This window comes from Grampus griseus (assembly GCF_964374135.1).
Source record: "Grampus griseus genome assembly, chromosome: 14".
Lineage (NCBI taxonomy): Eukaryota > Metazoa > Chordata > Mammalia > Artiodactyla > Delphinidae > Grampus > Grampus griseus.
The window spans coordinates 49580509-49599179 of record NC_139008.1 but is presented as its reverse complement, the minus strand read 5'-3'; the positions used below and the strand labels follow the sequence as shown (position 1 = coordinate 49599179).

The 18671-nt window shown below is 40.3% G+C and overlaps 1 protein-coding gene across 1 annotated transcript in view; it reads left to right on the top strand.

Moving 5' to 3' along the window:
• Window positions 1-584: 584 nt before the first annotated feature.
• BTBD3 (BTB domain containing 3) overlaps window positions 585-18671 on the top strand; it is a gene marked incomplete at its 5' end in the record, with an annotated part of 38799 nt that continues 20712 nt past the window's right edge. Inside the window, one exon of the mRNA XM_082670566.1 lies at window positions 585-710. The remainder of the gene's footprint in view (window positions 711-18671) is intronic.

Genomic DNA, 18671 nt, shown 5'->3' with positions numbered 1-18671 from the left:
AGGTGAGCTTATCTTCTAACTCCATCTCTTACCCTTCCAGGCTTCTCAAAGTTTTCTCATCACCCCAGCCAGAGGCAACTCTCCTTCCCCAAACTGCTTAAGAGTGTAGTTAAGGTTTGCAGTTTCAGGTACTGGATGATCTCTATTTATGCACTTTTCTCATCTGTTCAAAGAGAGGGCTGGATTCAGTGCCCGAAAAGGAATCCCAAAGCCAAATGCAATCGATTCACCATTACCTGAGGATGCCCTGTGTTCTGCACAAAGTCTCTGCCAAAGTAGGTGCTCAATAAATATTTAACACCTTAATTGACGAATGATACAGAGAAGACTGCAACTTGTGGGACAAGAGCGAACTTGCTTCTCAGCGAAGGGTGACTTTTGGCCCTCTTCCACTTCCCTACGTTTCACAGGTCCAGGGTCACAGCCCACTACGCCACCAGACCCTAGGAAGGGAAAGGCACTACGCATGCCCGGTATCCAGGGGCGCCTCCGGGCGCGCAGCTCGCTCGGCCCCGCCCCTCCCGTCGCTCGGGTGCGCGCGTGCGCGGCCCCGCGGAGCGTGCCCTGCGTGCGGGTGCCCGCCGAGCCCGCCGGGCGCTGGTTCCCCGAGTGCCCGGGCCGGGGCCTGAGGAGCGGGCACCGAGCCGGGGCAGCGAGCAGTAAGCAGAGCAGACGGCGGGCGCTGCCTGAGGCGACAAGGACAGCGAGCGGTGAGTGAGGGGACCGTGAGCGAGCGGACGGGCGCCTCCGCGCGTGCGCAGCGTCGGACCGCCGGGCCAGGGGCGCGCTCCCGGCCGCGGGCCGGAGGGGCAGAGCTTGGCTGGGCAGAGACGGGGCTGCCGGCCGGCGTCGGGACAGGGGTTGTGGGGGCGCCCGGATCCCCCGTCCCGGCTCGAGAGGCGCTGGCCGCGCGGGTGGGGTTCCGGAAGAGCTCCAGGCGGGACGGTGCTGGCCCCGCGCGGAGGTCCTGGCGTCCGGGCCCGAGGGCAGGGCTAGCTGCAGCTGAGGACGCCGGGGAGGGGCGAGGCGAACCCCCCGAGGCTCCTGCCGGCAGTACGGGCGCTCTTTGAGTGCGCGACCCCCGAAGGTGGCCGAGGTCCAAGGAGGGGGCGCGGCCGAGCAGCCTAGGCGTCGAGCAGGTGGCGGGGCCGCGCCCCTCTCCCGGGGAGGCGCGGGTTGGAAACGGGAGCAAAGTTCCCTGGAACAACTTTACTGGGGCGCAGCCTGCGGGGCCCGACCGACACCCCGGCCTTCGCCCAGCCCCTGTGGCCGCAGGACCCCCGCGAATGCTGGTGGGCTTCTGCGGGTTCAGTTTCTTTCTGGTCCTGGAGCTCGTCCTCCAAGTTCTGAGCTGTATTCACTGCCAATTCGCTCTTAAAATAGATGTGTAAGTTTGGTGTTTCGGTAAGAAGGATATTTGCTCTCTTGGGAAGAAAGGGCTTATGTTGCCAGTTTTTGTTTTTTTTAATCTCAAAGAAAGTATTGTTAGGGCATACCGGGGACTCCTATTTATCAAGAAACCTATTGTCCTGTGTGTGCTTGGAGAAAGCCAGCTAATTTCTATTATTAGCCGTAAAAAGACAAAGGGAGATAACTGTGCTTTCTTTTTTCCTTTCTTAGAGTACTGTAGTTCCTAAAACTGGCTGCACAAAAGGATCATTGGAGACTTTTAAAACTCTGCTCAAAATTGCACCCCAGACCAATTAAAACACGGTGTGTAGTTTATAAAGTTCCCTCGGTGATTCCAATAGTGCAGCAGAGTTTGGGAAGCATAGGTTTAATTTAAGAAAGTCAAGATTTTAGTTTTGCAAAGTAGCATTCAGTTTGTAACTGATGAGACGAAACTCTGGCTTCGTTTTCCATAGACAGGAACTCACAAAGAGTGGTTTGTTCCCGCCGGGGAGGGAGGGAGGGAAGCGCCTCTAATGGTTCAAACTTTAGCTGAACTGTATAATACGACTCCAGCGTCCAGACATTGTTCTAACTGGTGTTTTGAATTTCTTTTGGGCGTGTTGAATTTCCTAGTAGTAAGCCCACCTTCCTGACCCCTGCCGCACCCAAGGGGTTTCATCTTCTTTTAACCCTCTTTCCTCCTCCCTCCCCCGTTTCCCCTCTTAACCATCCTCCAGCCTCTGGGAGGATCCCCTCCCCTAGCATGTACCGACTCTGAGGGGTGACTGCAGGTTACCACAGCAACGGGTCTTCCAGGGGAAGTGGACGGGTCTACCTTTGGTTTTCTGAATAGGACTCTAACTTTTCTAAAGATTTTGAATGACCCTTTTCAGTTCTTGGCCTCAGCTCAGGTAAGGGTGAGTTCACGCAATTCCACTTTTTCTCACTAAGTAATTTCAGAATTATTTATTAATGCTGTTGTATGGAGTGATAATGCTAGCAGCTCTGCTGTTCTACCTTTACCAGTCTTTGCACTAAGAACTTGTGTAACAAAGTTCCAAAAGAGGTGGAAGCAACTTTTTTTATTTTTATTTTTTCTTTGGGGCACACAAATCTACGAAGTATATGCATCATTTTTCTAAACTCCGAAGACGTATTTAAGAAATTTTAAAAGTGAAATATAATCCTATATCCATGCAAAAGCCTTTGCTAATTTGTGGCCCAAAAATGTCATTGTCAGTTTGTAAATTGTTTTGTTCCTAGAAAGTGCTTTGCCATGATTCTTTGCAAAAAGTTAAACCACTTGTAACGTTATACTTTAAAATAACAAAGGAAAGGCACAGTTTGTCTACAGATTCACCCACTCCTTCCCTTCCCCAACACACACACATCCAAACGAAGATAATTTTTTTAAAATGTTCATTCTTTTACGTTCAAAACAGATATTCCGCAGCCAACTAATTCCAGTTTACCTTGCAAGGAACTCTTAAAACTGTTCCACACAAAATAGTACAGACATATTTACGTGTCTTTAGGCTTTTTGTTTTTATGAAACCTTTCCAACTTTACTGTGTAAATAATAATCAGAATTCGATCAGTCAGTTCAAAATGCTTATGGTAGTATAGTGACTCCCAGCATCTATTGGGGATTGCAGAGGTTTTCTTTACTCTTGTGTTATGTGCTAGTTAACTTTCTGGTTATCAAGCAGATTCCGTAAGGCTAATTTTCCCCATTTCACTCTGAGAAGAAAATAATAGTGGAAAATCCTCTCTCGTTTGATGGACCTTGTAGTTCAGCAGTAATGCTGTGCAGCTAAGGCAGTAACTGCTCACCTAAACTTTTCATTCCATGTTTAAAACTTGAGGCCTTCTAAGCATCTACAGTTGAGAATTTCTATTCTTTCTGTGGTTTTTAAACATTTTAAAATGAAAAGCCATTGTCCTTGTTGTAGACATTTTGGGAATTACCAAAAAAAGTTAAAAAAATAAAAATCACAGGTACATCCAGAAATAATCACCTGTTCATGGGATGATATGCTTCCATTTGTCCCGTTTTATTTGTCTGCGTATATATACTTTTAAGCAAAATTGGCACTTTAATTTCATTTGTATTTTTAAATGCTGCCTTTTCGCTTAATTTATCACAGACATTTCCTATGCCCTTAAATCTTCTTTGAAAGTAAGATTTTTAATGATGGGTATGCCAAAGTTTATTTAGCTAGTTTTCTCTTTTTTGACATATTTCCATTTTCAGTGTTTGGAGGTATGATATTAAATTCTGGTTGCAAATCCTAGCTTGGCCACTTCTGATCTAAGTGACCTTAATTACCTAATTATTTGATTGTGCTTCCTTTATCCATAGAATGGGGGTAATAATTGTGCCGGCAACATAGAGTTTTGGAGCGATGGCAAGAACCAGATAGAGGAAGGTCTTCAACAGAGTCTGGCAAAGGATGTAGGCTCAGAAAGTAGTAGCAGACACACAGGCAGAGCTGGGGTAAATGCCCTTGTCTGAAAGTCTTACTGTCTCTGACTTGCTCAGGCTAGATTTATAGCAGAATTCCTGGGGCAGAGGTGAACTCTTTTATGACTCTTGAGGCCTGTTGCCAAATTGCTTATGCTAGAGCACATCGATGCCCTTACACACTGAACGGTCTTTCCATAGTATCAGCACTCCAGTGTTTAATCTTTCCTAATCTTCTATAAAAATGTGGTCTTATTTTAATTCATATTTTTTTGGTAACTAGTGAAATTAATAATTTGCTTTGTATTTGTTCATTTTGCCTTCTGAGAGTTGTCCAGGTACTTTGTCCATTTTATTGTTAAATGATGATTTTTAAAAATGAGTTAAAGTATCTTTTAATATAAAGAGATAATATATGTATAATTAAATATTCTATATATATTATATAACATATGCTCGTAATATAAAGAGCATATAATATAAATATGCTCTTAATGTAAAAAGCATTGTGCCTTTATCATATTTGTAATTTTTTTTTCCTCCACAGCTCGTTATTTGTCTTTTAATTTACTTTATGGTATTTTCCAAACAACAGGATATTTTTACTTTTATGTAGTCAGCTCTCTCCATCTTGTCCATTATGACTTTTCCTTGTAAATATTTACGTTTGAAAATATAAACAGACGTGAGGTAAATGAAACGAAAATTTTGGAAATATATTAGACTTGTACATTTAGTTCTATATTAGCACATGGATGTGAATTGTTTTACAGCACCTTCTCCTCCTGAGCCAGCCCATCTAGTCTACTAGCACCATCTGTTAAACAGTCCATCCTTTCCTCAATGGGTTGTGGTCTTCCCTTTATTATATTTTAAGATCTTGACTAGCTTTTGGGTCTGATTCTGTTTTAGGTCTTACTTATCTATCATTGACCTCTTATCTTAATCAATGTTAAATCTTTTTAAATGTACATTTAGAATATATAGAAGTATCTGCTAGAGGAAGTCACACTGTTCTTTTAAAAATCATAATTATAGTCATCTGTCCTTTCAAATAAAAATTGTATTACTATCTTTATACTAATACATGCACATAATTTAAATCTAAGAATACTAAAATACTTATTGTAAAATAAGTGGTCCCCTATCTCTCATTGCCCTCCACCCATCCCCTTAGGCTCCTCAGTGTCAGTCTTTTGACTGTTACTGGTTTCTTTTTCACTGGGACCACATACGAGGTCTTTTCCTGTTGGGTTGGTCAGAGGGTGGTCATCAGGCAGCACCCTGCGCTGAGGAAAGGGTCCAGCTGCCAGTGCTGGGGAGACATCTGGCTGGAGTCTTAGCATCCTCTTCACTTTGGGGAAGGTTCTGGTGCTCTCACAGTCCAAATACTTACCTGTTTTATCTACTCTCCCAAGAATCAGTCTCCGGTCTTGCTGGGCTCAGGCAGGGACTGTGGGCCAGAGCTCCACAGCCAGGAGGTGGGAAGGGCATCCGGGAAGTAAGGCTGCTAACCTTATTTTAGCCCGCTACCCTTTCTCCAGTTTTGAAGCAAACTGGAGTGCTTCTCAGCTTTTCTCACTGGTGGTGGAGCATTTCACTCTTAGGGCTGCTGAGTTGCTACTTGTCCATCTGCTTTCCACTTTCATGATTTTGTTGTAATTTCCACTACAGTTTTTCAAGTCCTTGCATCTTTGTCTTCTGGAAAGAACTCTTTTTTATTATTATTATTATTTTTTGCGGTACGCGGGCCTCTCACTGTTGTGGCCTCTCCCGTTGCGGAGCAGACGCGCAGGCTCAGCGGCCATGGCTCACGGGCACAGCCGCTCCGCGGCATGTGGGGTCTTCCCGGACCGGGGCACGAACCCATGTCCCCTGCATCGGCAGGCGGACTCTCAACCACTGCGCCACCAGGGAAGACCTGGAAAGAACTCTTTACTGCCATTTTTGTGGAGTTTAGAGAGAGGATGTGCTTGAATGTTTTGTTAAACGTGCCATCTTAACCTGGAATGGTCTGCAGATAAATCCTTAGAACTGAGAAATATCCAGTTATTTTGGTTCGTTGGCAAGGACTGTCATGTACATATAAAGTAGTCAGTGTTTCTCTGAAGGGATGTGAAAAGTTATACAGACCTTCTGTCTCTTAGCAGAGGTGTTTTGTTTGTTTGTTTACTCTTTATATAAGTCCTAATATTTATTGTTAGGGTTCTTCTTAGGTATTTATGTTTTTGTTGCTCTTGTGATGGGTTCTTCAAATTGCCTATTGCTGACAGAGACGGTTGTTGATTTTTGTAAGTTTATTTTATAGCTGGTTCTTACTCTAAGAGCTTTGCAGTTTATTCTCTTGGGTTTCCTAGTTACGTAATGACACTTGTGTCTACTTCTTTCTAATAATTATACCTTTTATTTTGGTTTTATGGCAGGCTGCACTAGTGTTAGCATTCTGGAACATTATAAAATACATCTGGAACATTATCAAATAGTAATGGCAGTAATGTGCAAACTTTTGTTCTTTAATAGAAAAAACAGTAGTACAATATTGGCTTTTGTTTTATCATAATTCCTCATCAGGACAGAGGAAATCTATCCTTTTATTTCCAATTTACCTAGAGGTATTTTGATTATTATTTTTTAAGGGATAGGAATTGAATGGAATTCAGTTAGCAGTAATCTGTTAATAGGAACTAGCAGATTACTGTTAGCAGCTACAGTTTATCACTGGTATTTCTTAACAGATCTACTGACTTGAGTCCCAAATATTAAACTGGAGTAAATCCTTCCTTCTGAATAATTCTTTAGAAAAATGAATTCAGTTTGTGACAAAATTAAAAGATAACATCACATTCAGTGGATATTCATGTCTTCTGTGGTGGGGGCTGTGTGGGATAGAGTCACCAGGGCTTTTTCAAAAGAAAATATTGTAAATTGCAGAATCTGACAATCAATTCTCCTCTTTACTCTTGGCAGCACTTGATATAATTGGTCATTCTCTCTTTTGATTTGATTTTTCTTCATTTGATTTTGAGGACACCACAGTCTCCTGCTTTTCCTTCTGTACCACTGGCTTTTCAGTCATTTTTTTTAAAAACGTGTGTGGTTTTTTGTTTGTTTGTTTTCACACCAGCCTGTTAATTTGGAATACTTCAGGGCTCAGTTCTTGTGGGACTCTTGTCACAAACAATTGTAAGATTTTAATAAAGTACCATGTAGCTCCTTTAGACTCCCAATGTGTATTTCCAGTTGAAGTAGGTCTCTTAAACTCCTGATGCATATATCCAACTACTTTTTTGACTTCTTCACTTGAATACGTAAAATATACTTCAATTTTAAGGACTAAAACAGAATTTCTGATCTTCCTCTGTAAACCTGCTCTCCCTGTAGCCTGCCCTATTTTGGTGTCAGGGTAGCTCCATTTTTGGGGTTATTCAAGCCGAAACCTTGGAATCATCCTGACTCTTCTCTTTCTCTCCCACTTTACATCCAGGCTGTTAGCAGATCCTGCTGCTCTATCTTCCAGATGTATCCAGAATCCAGTCTTCCAAATAAATCCAGGAGTTCAACCCCTTTTCTCACGTCTACTGCAAGCACCTTCCTCCAAGTCTCCAGCACCTGTTGCCTGGATGGTATGCAGTGGCCTCTCCTTTCTTCTTCCCTGCCTTCCTTTAATATGTTATTGACATAACAACCATAGGTTGCATATGCTTAAAACCCTTCTCTGGCTCTCCATGTCACTCATAATGATTCACAAAGCCTGACACTTTCTGGTTACCAAGACCTCTGACCTCCTCCCCACTCCCCTCCCTGCAATGGAATGCTCTCCATTCCAGCCATCCTTACCTCCTTGCTGATCCTGGAACCCTCCAGGCACATTCCCACTTTTAGGTCTTTATGCTGGGTTTTCCCTCTGCCTGTAGTATTTTCTCCCCAGATGCATTCATGGCCAGCTCTCTCACTGCCTTCAGGTCTTCACTAAGCTACCAACCACCTCGTCAGTGATGTCTATGCTGTTTACAGTTGCAAACTGTGTCTGGTATCCCTCTTGGAATGCTTTACATTTTCCTTTCTCCATAGCATCTACTAACTTCTAAATTACCATATGACTTATTTATTTATTGTTTATTTTTGGTGAATTCTCTTTTCCCGTCCCTGCTAGACAGTAAGTTCCATGTGGCCAGGTATTTTATGTCTGTTCATTAATGTGTCCCAAGTGTGTGGTACATAGAAGATGGTCAGTAAATGTTTTTTGAATAAATGAACATAGTCTGCGTTCTCCATTTTTTTTCCAATGAATTTTTCATAAAGCAATGTAGTCCTTTGGCATCTGTGGATCTAGCATTGGTGATTTAGCATCCCATCAGCAACGGGGAAGTTGAAGAACATGTATAATTTATAATGGTATAATAATACAGAGAGTGGTTATGAGGATTAAATAGGATACTGTCTGTAAAGTGCTAAACTGTGCCAGTGTGTAGGAACAGGTCACTTAACTGTCAGAAAGCCTTAGCCAACTGACTCGATTCACATCTGAGTGATGTGAATTGAATTCTAGAACCTGCTCTCTTTGGATTTCAGTTTTTTAAGCAACGGTGGGCAGTGGGTTCACCTTGGGAACATTTCAAAATACAGGGAGCCGGAGCTCTCTGGTAAATATCAGTGATGTGCTCTTCCTTTGTTTATTCTTTAACCCATCTGTTAAAGTGGAATGCAACCACTTGTTTTCTCCTTTTGTGCTTTCTTGCTGTTCAGGACATCTCCCCATCTCTCAATCTCCTTTAAGTCCTTTTATCCTCTGAGGTTCTAGCTGAAATAAATTCTTTTATAAGGTGATTTTGAAATCCTTCAGAGGCACAGAGAAGCACATAGTTGAACATGATATTAAATCCACAAAGTCAAAAGCTCTCAGGCCTTTAGCTTCAGTTCCCCGGACAAGATGTGTTGTGACCATCCCTGCAGCAACCATCTTGCTTACAGAGTTTCTAGAGTCTCCTTTTGTGTCCTTTAAATCTGAGAATACCTCAGAAACATCAGGCTCCCTCTCCTCTTTTGATCGAGCAAGAAATATTTGTAGGCTTTTTACTGTGGCAATTACTGTGCAAATACGGTGAGTCATGTGCCAGAAAAAGATGATTATTTTAGAGATTGTGAAGGCAGCCAAAGAATAGACAATAAACCAAAACCACGATGTATGTATCTCTAGAAATGTGTAAACCCAATGCCAGTAACCTGAACACAAAAATGTGAACATTTTCTTCAATTTCTAATTTTTTTCCTCAAAAACTATCTAATTACTTAGTTTTTTAAAAATCTACTTTATTTTTCTCTAATAGTATATGAGCAGGGGAGGTCCCCATGTTCAGAGAGTGTAAACATTTTAGCCTCAGTTACCATACGTATTACAAACAAAATTTCACAAGCACCACATTCTGAATGTATCACCTGATGAATTTGCCTTGTCTTTGAAGATGGGATCATTGTATTTATGCTTTGTTTTTGTTTTGTTTTACTTTTTTATACAGCAGGTTCCCATTAGTTATCCATTTTATACATATTAGTGTATATATGTCAATCCCAGTCTCCCAGTTCATCACACCAGCACCCTACTCCCCCGCCACTTTCCCCCTTTGGTGCCCATACGTTTGTTCTCTACATCTGTGTCTCAATTTCTGCCTTGCACCAGTTCATTTATACCATTTTTCTAGGTTCCACATACATGTGTTAATATACGATATTTGTTTTTCTCTTTCTGACTTACTTTGTATGATAGTCTGTAGATCCATCTACGTCTCTACAAATGACCCAATTTCATTACTTTTTAAGGCTGAGTAATATTCCATTGTATATATGTACCACATCTTCGTTATCCATTCGTCTGTCGATGGGCATTTAGGTTGCTTCCCTGTCCTGGCTATTGTAAATAGTGCTGTAGTGAACATTGGGGTGCATGTGTCTTTTTGAATTATGGTTTTCTCTGGGTATATGCCCAGGAGTGGGATTGCTGGGTCATATGCTAATTCCATTTTTAGTTTTTTAAGGAACCTCCATACTGTTCTCCATAGTGGCTGTGTCACTTTACATTCCCACCAACAGTGCAAAGAGTTCCCTTTTCTCCACACCTTCTCCAGCGTTTGTTGTTTGTATATTTTCTAATGCCCATTCTAACTGGTGTGAGGTGATACCTCATTGTAGTTTTAATTTGCATTTCTCTAACAGTTAGTGATATTGAGCAGCTTTTCATGTGCTTCTTGGCCATCTGTATTGTCTTCTTTGGAGAAATGTATATTTAGGTTTTCTGCCCATTTTTGGATTGGGTTGTTTGTTTTTGTAACATTAAGCTGCATGAGCTGTTTATATATTTTGGAGATTAATCCTTTGTCCGTTGATTCGTTTGCAAATATTTTCTCCCGTTCTGAGGGTTGTCTTTTCGTCTTGTTTGTAATTTCCTTTGCTGTGCAAGAGCTTTTAAGTTTCATTGGGTCCCATTTGTTTATTTTTGTTTTTATTTCCATTACTCTAGGAGGTGGATCAAAAAAGATCTTGCTGTGATTTATGTCAGAGTGTTCTTCCTATGTTTTCCTCTAAGAGTTTTATAGTGCCCAGTCTTATATTTAGGTCTCGAATCCATTTTGAATTTATTTTTGTGTATGGTGTTAGGGAATGTTCTAATTTCATTCTTTTACATGTAGCTATCCAGTTTTCCCAGCACCACTTATTGAAGAGACTGTCTTTTCTCCATTGTATATCCTTGCCTCCTTTGTCATAGATTAGTTGACCATAGGTGTGTGGGTTTATCTCTGGGCTTTCTATCCTGTTCTATCGATCTGTATTTCTGTTTTTGTGCCAGTACCATATTGTCTTGATTACTGTAGCTTTGTAGTATAGTCTGAAGTCAGGGAGTCTGATTGCTCCAGCTCCGTTTTTTTCCCTCAATACCACATTGGCTTTTCGGGGTCCTTTTTGTCTCCATTCAAATTTTAAGATTTTTTGTTCTAGTTCTGTGAAAAATGCCATTGGTAATTTGATAGGAATTGCATTGAATCTGTAGATTGCTTTGGGTAGTATAGTCATTTTCACAATATTGATTCTTCCAATCCAAGAACATGGTATATCTCCCCATCTGTTTGTATCATCTTTAATTTCTTTCATCAGTGTCTTATAGGTTTCTGCATACAGATCTTTTGTCTCCCTAGGTAGGTTTATTCCTAGGTATTTTATTCTTTTTGTTGCAGTTTTGAATGGGATTGTTTCCTTAATTTCTCTTTCATATTTTTCATCATTAGTGTATAGGAATGTAAGAGATTTCTGTGCATTAATTTTGTATCCTGCAACTTTACCAAATTCATTGATTAGCTCTAGTAGTTTTCTGGTGGCATCTTTAGGATTCTCTATGTATATAGTATTATGTCACTTGCAAACAGTGACAGTTTTATTTCTTCTTTTCCAATTTGTATTCCTTTTCTTTCTTTTTCTTCTCTGATTGCCATGGCTAGGACTTCCAAAACTACATTGAATAATAGTAGTGCGAGTGGACATCCTTGTCTTGTTCTTGATCTTAGAGAAAATGCTTTCAGTTTTTCACCATTGAGAATGATGTTTGCTGTGGGTTTGTCATATATGGCCTTTATTATGTTGAGGTAGGGTCCCTCTTTGCCCACTTTCTGGAGCATTTTTAGCATAAATGGGTGTTGAATTTTGTCAAAAGCTATTTCTGCACCTATTGAGATGATCATGTGGTTTTTCTTCAGTTTGTTAATATGGTGTATCATATTGATTGATTTGTGTATATTGAAGAATCCTTGCATCCCTGGGATAAATCCCACTTGATCATGCTGTATAATCCTTTTGATGTGTTTTTGGATTCTGTTTGCTAGTATTTTGTTAGGGATTTTTGCATGTGTATTCATGAGTGATATTGGTCTGTAATTTTCTTTTTTTGTGGTATCTTTGTCTGGTTTTGTTATGAGGGTGATGGTGGCCTCATAGAATGAGTTTGGGAGTGTTCCTTCCTCTGCAACTTTTTGAAAGAGTTTGAGAAGGATTGGTGTTAGTTCTTCTCTAATTGATAGACTTCACCTGTGAAGCCATCTGGTCCTGGACTTCTGTATGTTGAAAGATTTTTAATCACAGTTTCAATTTCATTACTTGTGATTGGTCTGTTCATGTTTTTTATTTCTTCCTGCTTCAGTCTTGTAAGGTTATACCTTTGTAAGAATTTGTCCATTTCTTCCAGGTTGTCCATTTTATTGGCATAAAGTTACTTGTAGTAGGCATCTTAGTATGCTTTGTATTTCTGCAGTGTCTGTTGTAACTTCTCCTTTTTCATTTCTAATTTTATTGATTTGAGTCCTCTCCTTCCTTTTCTTGATGGGTCTGGCTAATAATGGTTTATCAATTTTGTTTATCTTCTCATAGAACCAGCTTTTAGTTTTATTGATCTTTTGCTATTGGTTTCTTTGTTTCTATTTCTGCTCTGATCTTTATTGTTTCTTTCCTTCTGCTAACTAGGTTTTGTTTGTTCTTCTTCCTCTAGTTCCTTTAGGTATAAGGTTAGATTGTTTGAGATGTTTGTTGATTCTTGAGGTAGGATTGTATTGCTATAAACTTCCCTCTTAGAACTGCTTTTGCTGAATCCCATAGGTTTTGGGTCGTCGTGTTCTCATTGTCATTTGTCTCTAGGTATTTTTTGATTTCCTCTTTGATTTCTTCAGTGATCTCTTGGTTTTTTAGTAACATGTTGTTTAGCCTCCATGTGGTTTTTTTTACATTTTTTTCCCTGTAATTCATTTCTAATCTCATAGTGTTGTGGTCAGAAAAGATGGTTGATATGATTTCAATTTTCTTAAATTTACTGAGGCTTGATTTGTGAACCATGACGTGATCTATACTGGAGAATGTTCTGTGCGCACTTGAGAAGGAAGTGTAATCTGCTCTTTTTGGATGGAATGTTCTATAAATATCAATTAAATCTATCTGGTCTGTTGAGTCATATAAAGCTGGTGTTTCCTTATTAATTTTCTGTTTGGATGATCTGTCCATTGGTGTAAGTGAGGTGTTAAAGTCCCCCACTATTATTGTGTTACTGTTGATTTCCTCTTTTCTAGCTGTTAGCAGTTGCCTTATGTATTGAGGTGCTCTTATGTTGGGTGTGTATATATTTATAATTGTTATATCTTCTTCTTGGGTTGATCCCTTGATCATTATGTAGTGTCCTTCCTTGTCTCTCGTAACATTTTTTATTTTAAAGTCAATTTTGTCTGATATGAGTATTGCTACTCCAGTTTTCTTTTGATTTCCATTTGCATGGAATATCTTTTTATATCCCCTAACTTTCAGTCTGTATGTATTCCTAGGTCTGAAGTGGGTCTCTTGTAGACAGCATATATATGAGTCTTGTTTTTGTATCCATTCAGCAAGCCGGTGTCTTTCGGTTGGAGTGTTTAATCCATTCATGTTTAAGGTAATTATCGATGTGTATGTTCCTTTACCATTTTCTTAATTGTTTTGGGTTTGTTTTTGTAGGTCCTTTCCTTCTCTTGTGTTTCCCACTTAGAGAAGTTCCTTTAGCATTTGTTGTACAGCTGGTTTGGTGGTGCTGAATTCTCTTAGCTTTTGCTTGTCTGTAAAACTTTTGATTTCTCCATCGAATCTCAATGAGATCCTTGCCCGGTAGAGTAATCTTGTTTGTAGGTTCTTCCCTTTCATCACTTTAAAGATGTCATGCCACTCCCTTCTGGCTTGTAGAGTTTCTGCTGAGAAATCAGCTGTTAACCTTATGGGAGTTCCCTTGTATGTTATTTGTCATTTTTCCCTTGCTTTCAATAATTTTTCTTTGTCTTTAATTTTTGCCATTTTGATTACTATGTGCCTCGGCATGTTTCCCCTTGGGTTTATCCTGTATGGGACTCTCTGCGCTTCCTGGACTTGGGTGGCTATTTCCTTTCCCATGTTAGGGAAGTTTTTGACTATAATCTCTTCAAATATTTTCCCGGGTCCTTGCTCTCTCTCTTCTCCTTCTGGGACCCCTATAATGTGAATGTTGTTGCGTTTCATGTTGGCCCAGAGGTCTCTTAGGCTGTCTTCATTTCTTTTCATTCTTTTTTCTTTATTCTGTTCCACAGCAGTGAATTCGACCATTCTGTCTTCCAGGTCACTTATCCGTTCTTCTGCCTCAGTTATTCTGCTATTGATTCCTTCTAGTGTAGTTTTCATTTCAGTTATTGTATTGTTCATCTCTGTTTGTTTGTTCTTTAATTCTTCTAGGTCTTTGTTAAACATTTCTTGCATCTTCTCAGTCTTTGCCTCCATTCTTTTTCCGAGGTCCTGGATCATCTTCACTGTCATTATTCTGAATTCTTTTTCTGGAAGGTTGCCTATCTCTACTTCATTTAGTTGTTTTTCTGGGGTTTTATCTTGTTCCTTCATCTGGTACATAGCCCTCTGCCTTTTCATCTTGTCTATCTTTCTGTGAATGTGGTTTGTGTTCCATAGGCTGCGGGATTGTAGTTCTTCTTGTTTCTGCTTTCTGCCCTTTCTGTATTCCTGCTTTGTTAGTGTGACAATTCATTCTTTAAGACTTACCACTGCTACAGTTTATTTTATTTTGAACTGGAAACAGTCAGTACTGTTGGCCAAGACTGAATGGAAAGCATTGACCTGCCTCTCTGCTGCTGAATTGCACAATATCCCTTAGTTTAGGTTGTTAATGGATAGCCCAGTTGGAAAACACACCTTGTTTTTTATAGTTCTACAGCTGGGCTGAGGACCTGTGTAAGTATTTGTTTTCATTGTGAAGTTTTTTTTTTTTTAATTGCCACCTTTTCCTGTATTATCCAGTTTTTCGGCAGCAGCACCAGCAAACACACGTACTCTGTAGTGAGGGACTGAGTTTGGCCTTCAGGCATTACACTGTAGGTCTCTGGAAAGACAGGGCTCACATCTAGACCGCCACCTATTTTCATACCTTTGTTCATGGGACGTGTAGTGGCAAGTCAAGTGTAATAGTCAAACTGCATTTAGATGTGTTTTGGGGGGCTTACTGGGGAATCACTTACATTCCTAGGAAGTCTAGAAAATGATAAAATTCTTAACTAGAGTTCAGCAGGCCTCTCTTCTTAAAATAATCCTACTGTCCACATTAAAAATATGAGAAGGGGCCCAGAAGCACCTCCCGCTCCAGATGCAGGTTCAGATGCCAAACCCGCTGTTCTAGCTGTTGCTTCCTCTTTTGCATAGCCCTTCCCCCCACCCCCGTGTCAGACACCCACCCAGGCAGGGGTGCATCCCAGAGTGCTCCCTCCCTGTTCCTGGTTTCTTCCCTCATCCCTCCTGTAGCCTCAGGAGATGAGGTGAGTAGGAGCTAGAAGCTGGCCCGGCTGCTGGAACAGGAAGGGCAGTCACTCCCACTCCCTACCAGTCTCTCTGCAGACTCCCCACCCCTCCCCCGAAGGATTTCAGCACATATTTCAGTAAATGCTGTAGAATATCTTCACAGGAATTAATAGATTTTCTAGTTAATTTAACACTGTTCAACAAGTATTTCTTTGGGACTTACGGGATCAGCCCATGCTTACCTGACATTCTGGGTTACTTTATTATCTCCTTTCTCCTGTCACTGCCATGAAAGACTCCTCAAAATGCCAAAATCAATCCTGAACTCTGGGCTAGTATACAGCTCCCAACACATTCTCAAAATCGTCACCAGCCAGTGTTGTGCTCAACCAGGTGGGTGTTTGTTAGGGATGTCGATACCTAATGGTGTTTGGGTTGGGTTATATGAAAATCAGATGCTTGAGGTCAGATCAACGAGTATTTTGATTTTACAGTCTTTCTATAATAATATATAATTACTGAATGTAAGGTAACTAGGAGGATCACAATCCTACTAACATGTACAACCTCTAAAATCGTTTCAAGAATGAAGCTGAGGAAGTGTTTGAACACCAGCTTTTTAAGAAAAGGCAATTTTTAGGGCTTCCCTGGTGGTGCAGTGGTTAAGAATCCACCTGCCAATGCAGGGGACACAGATTTGAGCCCTGGTCCGGGAAGATCCCACATGCCGCGGAGCAGCTAAGCCCTTGTGCCGCAACTGCTGAGCCTGTGCTCTAGAACCTGCAAGCCACAAGTGCTAAGCCCACGTGCCCCAACTACTGAAGCCCGTGTGCCTAGAGCCCATGCTCTGCAACAAGAGAATCTACCAAAATGAGAAGCCTGCACACTGCAACGAAGAGGAGGCCCCACTCGCCGCAACTAGAGAAAGCCCGCAGGCAACAACAGAGACCCAACACAGCCAAAAATAAATAAATATATATATATATATATATATATATATATATATATATATATATATATATTTTAAGCAATTTTTAAATGAAAAGTCACTGCTGTATTTCCTTTGTCTGGACTTCTTCAAAGTCCTAACCTAAACTTTATTTCCAACACACTGTTTTCAATTACTTATTATAGAAGAATATTTTGATATTACATAATATCAAATACTGTACTATATAGAAATAGTATATAGGAAGATATTAAAATGGTGTGTTGGAGGGGGAGGCAGTTTCTGTCTAATGTGTGTCTCTAAATGAAGGAAAAAAGTGAATAACAAATTCTCTTAAATGTTGGCAGCTGTGCTTACCTTGCAGCAGTTGCTACTTCTCATTTTCCTATAGCAGAGAGCAAACTATCAGAGAGAGAAACTTGCTTCTTTCTTGCTAGTTTATATGAAGCTAGAGACAGTTGTCTACTCAAAGTTCATTTAAATTTTTCTCTTAAGATCTTCAAAGAAGGTGTCAATTGATATATCTTGTACCTTGTATTTGAATTTTCTGAGGTTGGGGTAAAGGTAAGGTGCCAAACAATGTAATAGAACAAATACAATATTAGCTCCTTGACTGCTGTTAATTTTTTTTAAGTATTTTTTAAAATTAATTAATTAATTTGTTTATTTTTGGTTGTGTCGGGTCTTTGTTGCTGTGCGCGGGCTTTCTCTGGTTGCAGCGAGCGGGGACTACTCTTCATTGCAGTGCACAGGCTTCTCATTGCAGTGGCTTCTCCTGTTGCAGAGCATGGGCTCTAGGCATACGGGCTTCAGTAGTTGTGGCACATGGGCTCAGTAGTTGTGGCGCACAGGCTCTAGAGCGCAGGCTCAGTAGTTGTGGCACACGGGCTTAGTTGCTCCACGGCACATGGGATCTTCCTGGACCAGGGCTCGAACCTGCATGGCCCTGCATTAGCCAGTGGATTCGTAACCACTTGTGCCACCAGGGAAGCCCCAACTGCTGTTAATTTTTTTGTGTCAGAGATTGTCATTTTCTCATGTCCTCCATTCTGTCTACCTAATGTGCAAAAAAATGGTTGAGAATTATGCTCTGAGAATTATTATTTTCTAGTAGAGTAGAACCAAAAAGCAGGTATGTGTAAAAACCTGGCCCTGATCACTTACAGTTTTGTTTTTTTTTTTAAAGGATCTTCTTTGAAAATGTTTAGTAGCTTACCACAATCATACTTACAATAAAATCCAAACTCCTTATGATGCCAGGTGAGGCATCAGTGGTTCCTATACTTTTTGACCTCAGGACTCTTATACTCTTGAATATTTTAAGAAACCCAAAGAGCTTTTGTTTATAGGGGTTATCTCTATTAATATTTACTGGAATAGAAGTGAAAACAGAAAAAAATTTAATATTCATTTACTTGTTTAAAAAATAAATGTTTTGATTGAAGCTTATGAAGAAAATCTGGCCTCACACATATAGCTGGAAAAGGAAGGAGTATTTTAATAGTCTTTTCAGATAATGGTGGATATTCTATGATAACTTCAGCAAAACTTGAATGGTAATTTCTTAAAGGTTGATTGCTATGTGGAATCTAAAACCATCAGTGAACTTTTTGTATTCTTTTTATACTAAAATCCATTGATCTGTCTTGTACTTTGAATGGACCTTTTACCAACATGCATGATTCTGTAATGTAATAGCATTGTTATTAGAAAACATTGGTTCACTGAGTTATGCAGATCTTTAAAATGTTGACATGTATTATTATACAATATAAAAAATTACATTTACCTGATGTCACCTGTGTTAATCAGAAACAGTCTTTAAGAAGTCTTGATAGCTTGGGAAGCTGTCAAGCTCATGGTGGCAATAATCAAGATTTCTAAAATTCTAACTTTTGCTTTTTCATTGGCAATAAATAGTCACTTTTCCTTGAAGTGACAGGCTCATTTCATTCATTTTTGAGAAAATGTCTGCTAAATACCTAAGTGTGAATAAGCATACTTTGCATATTTTCTCAAGTGCAGTGGTGTTCCATGAAAAAAATGGCTGGTTCAGCTCTCACACAGACATTTGCACAAGTATTTTTTTTCTCAAGGCAACCATTCTATTTCAGTTTCACCAGAAATGCTTTAAGCATACTTCCCATTTCATCACATAGAATATTAAGAAAATGTATACTCAAGGGCTGAGATTTTAATAAAATCAACAGTTTTTACTACTGCATCTCATAGAGATTCCCCAATGAAATAATATATGGATTATGGCAAAGGAATGCACAGTAGCTGATCTATTCACACAAGCTGTTTCATCACTGTTCCTAAATCCCCCAGCCCCCCACCCCCGACCCCAGGTGTGGGTGGGGAGGCATAGGGAAGGCAAGGCCACTTGACAGGTCCTTCAGTGCTGTTCACTTTGGCTGCTTAGGGTCCACTGGAGTGACTGTCCAGGCATAGGAACCAGCAGCTTCAGTTGTGAAAAGGCAAGAGTCACAGAGCCTGACTGTGGACCAGTCCTTATCTGTTTAAGCCTCCCTTTTCTGT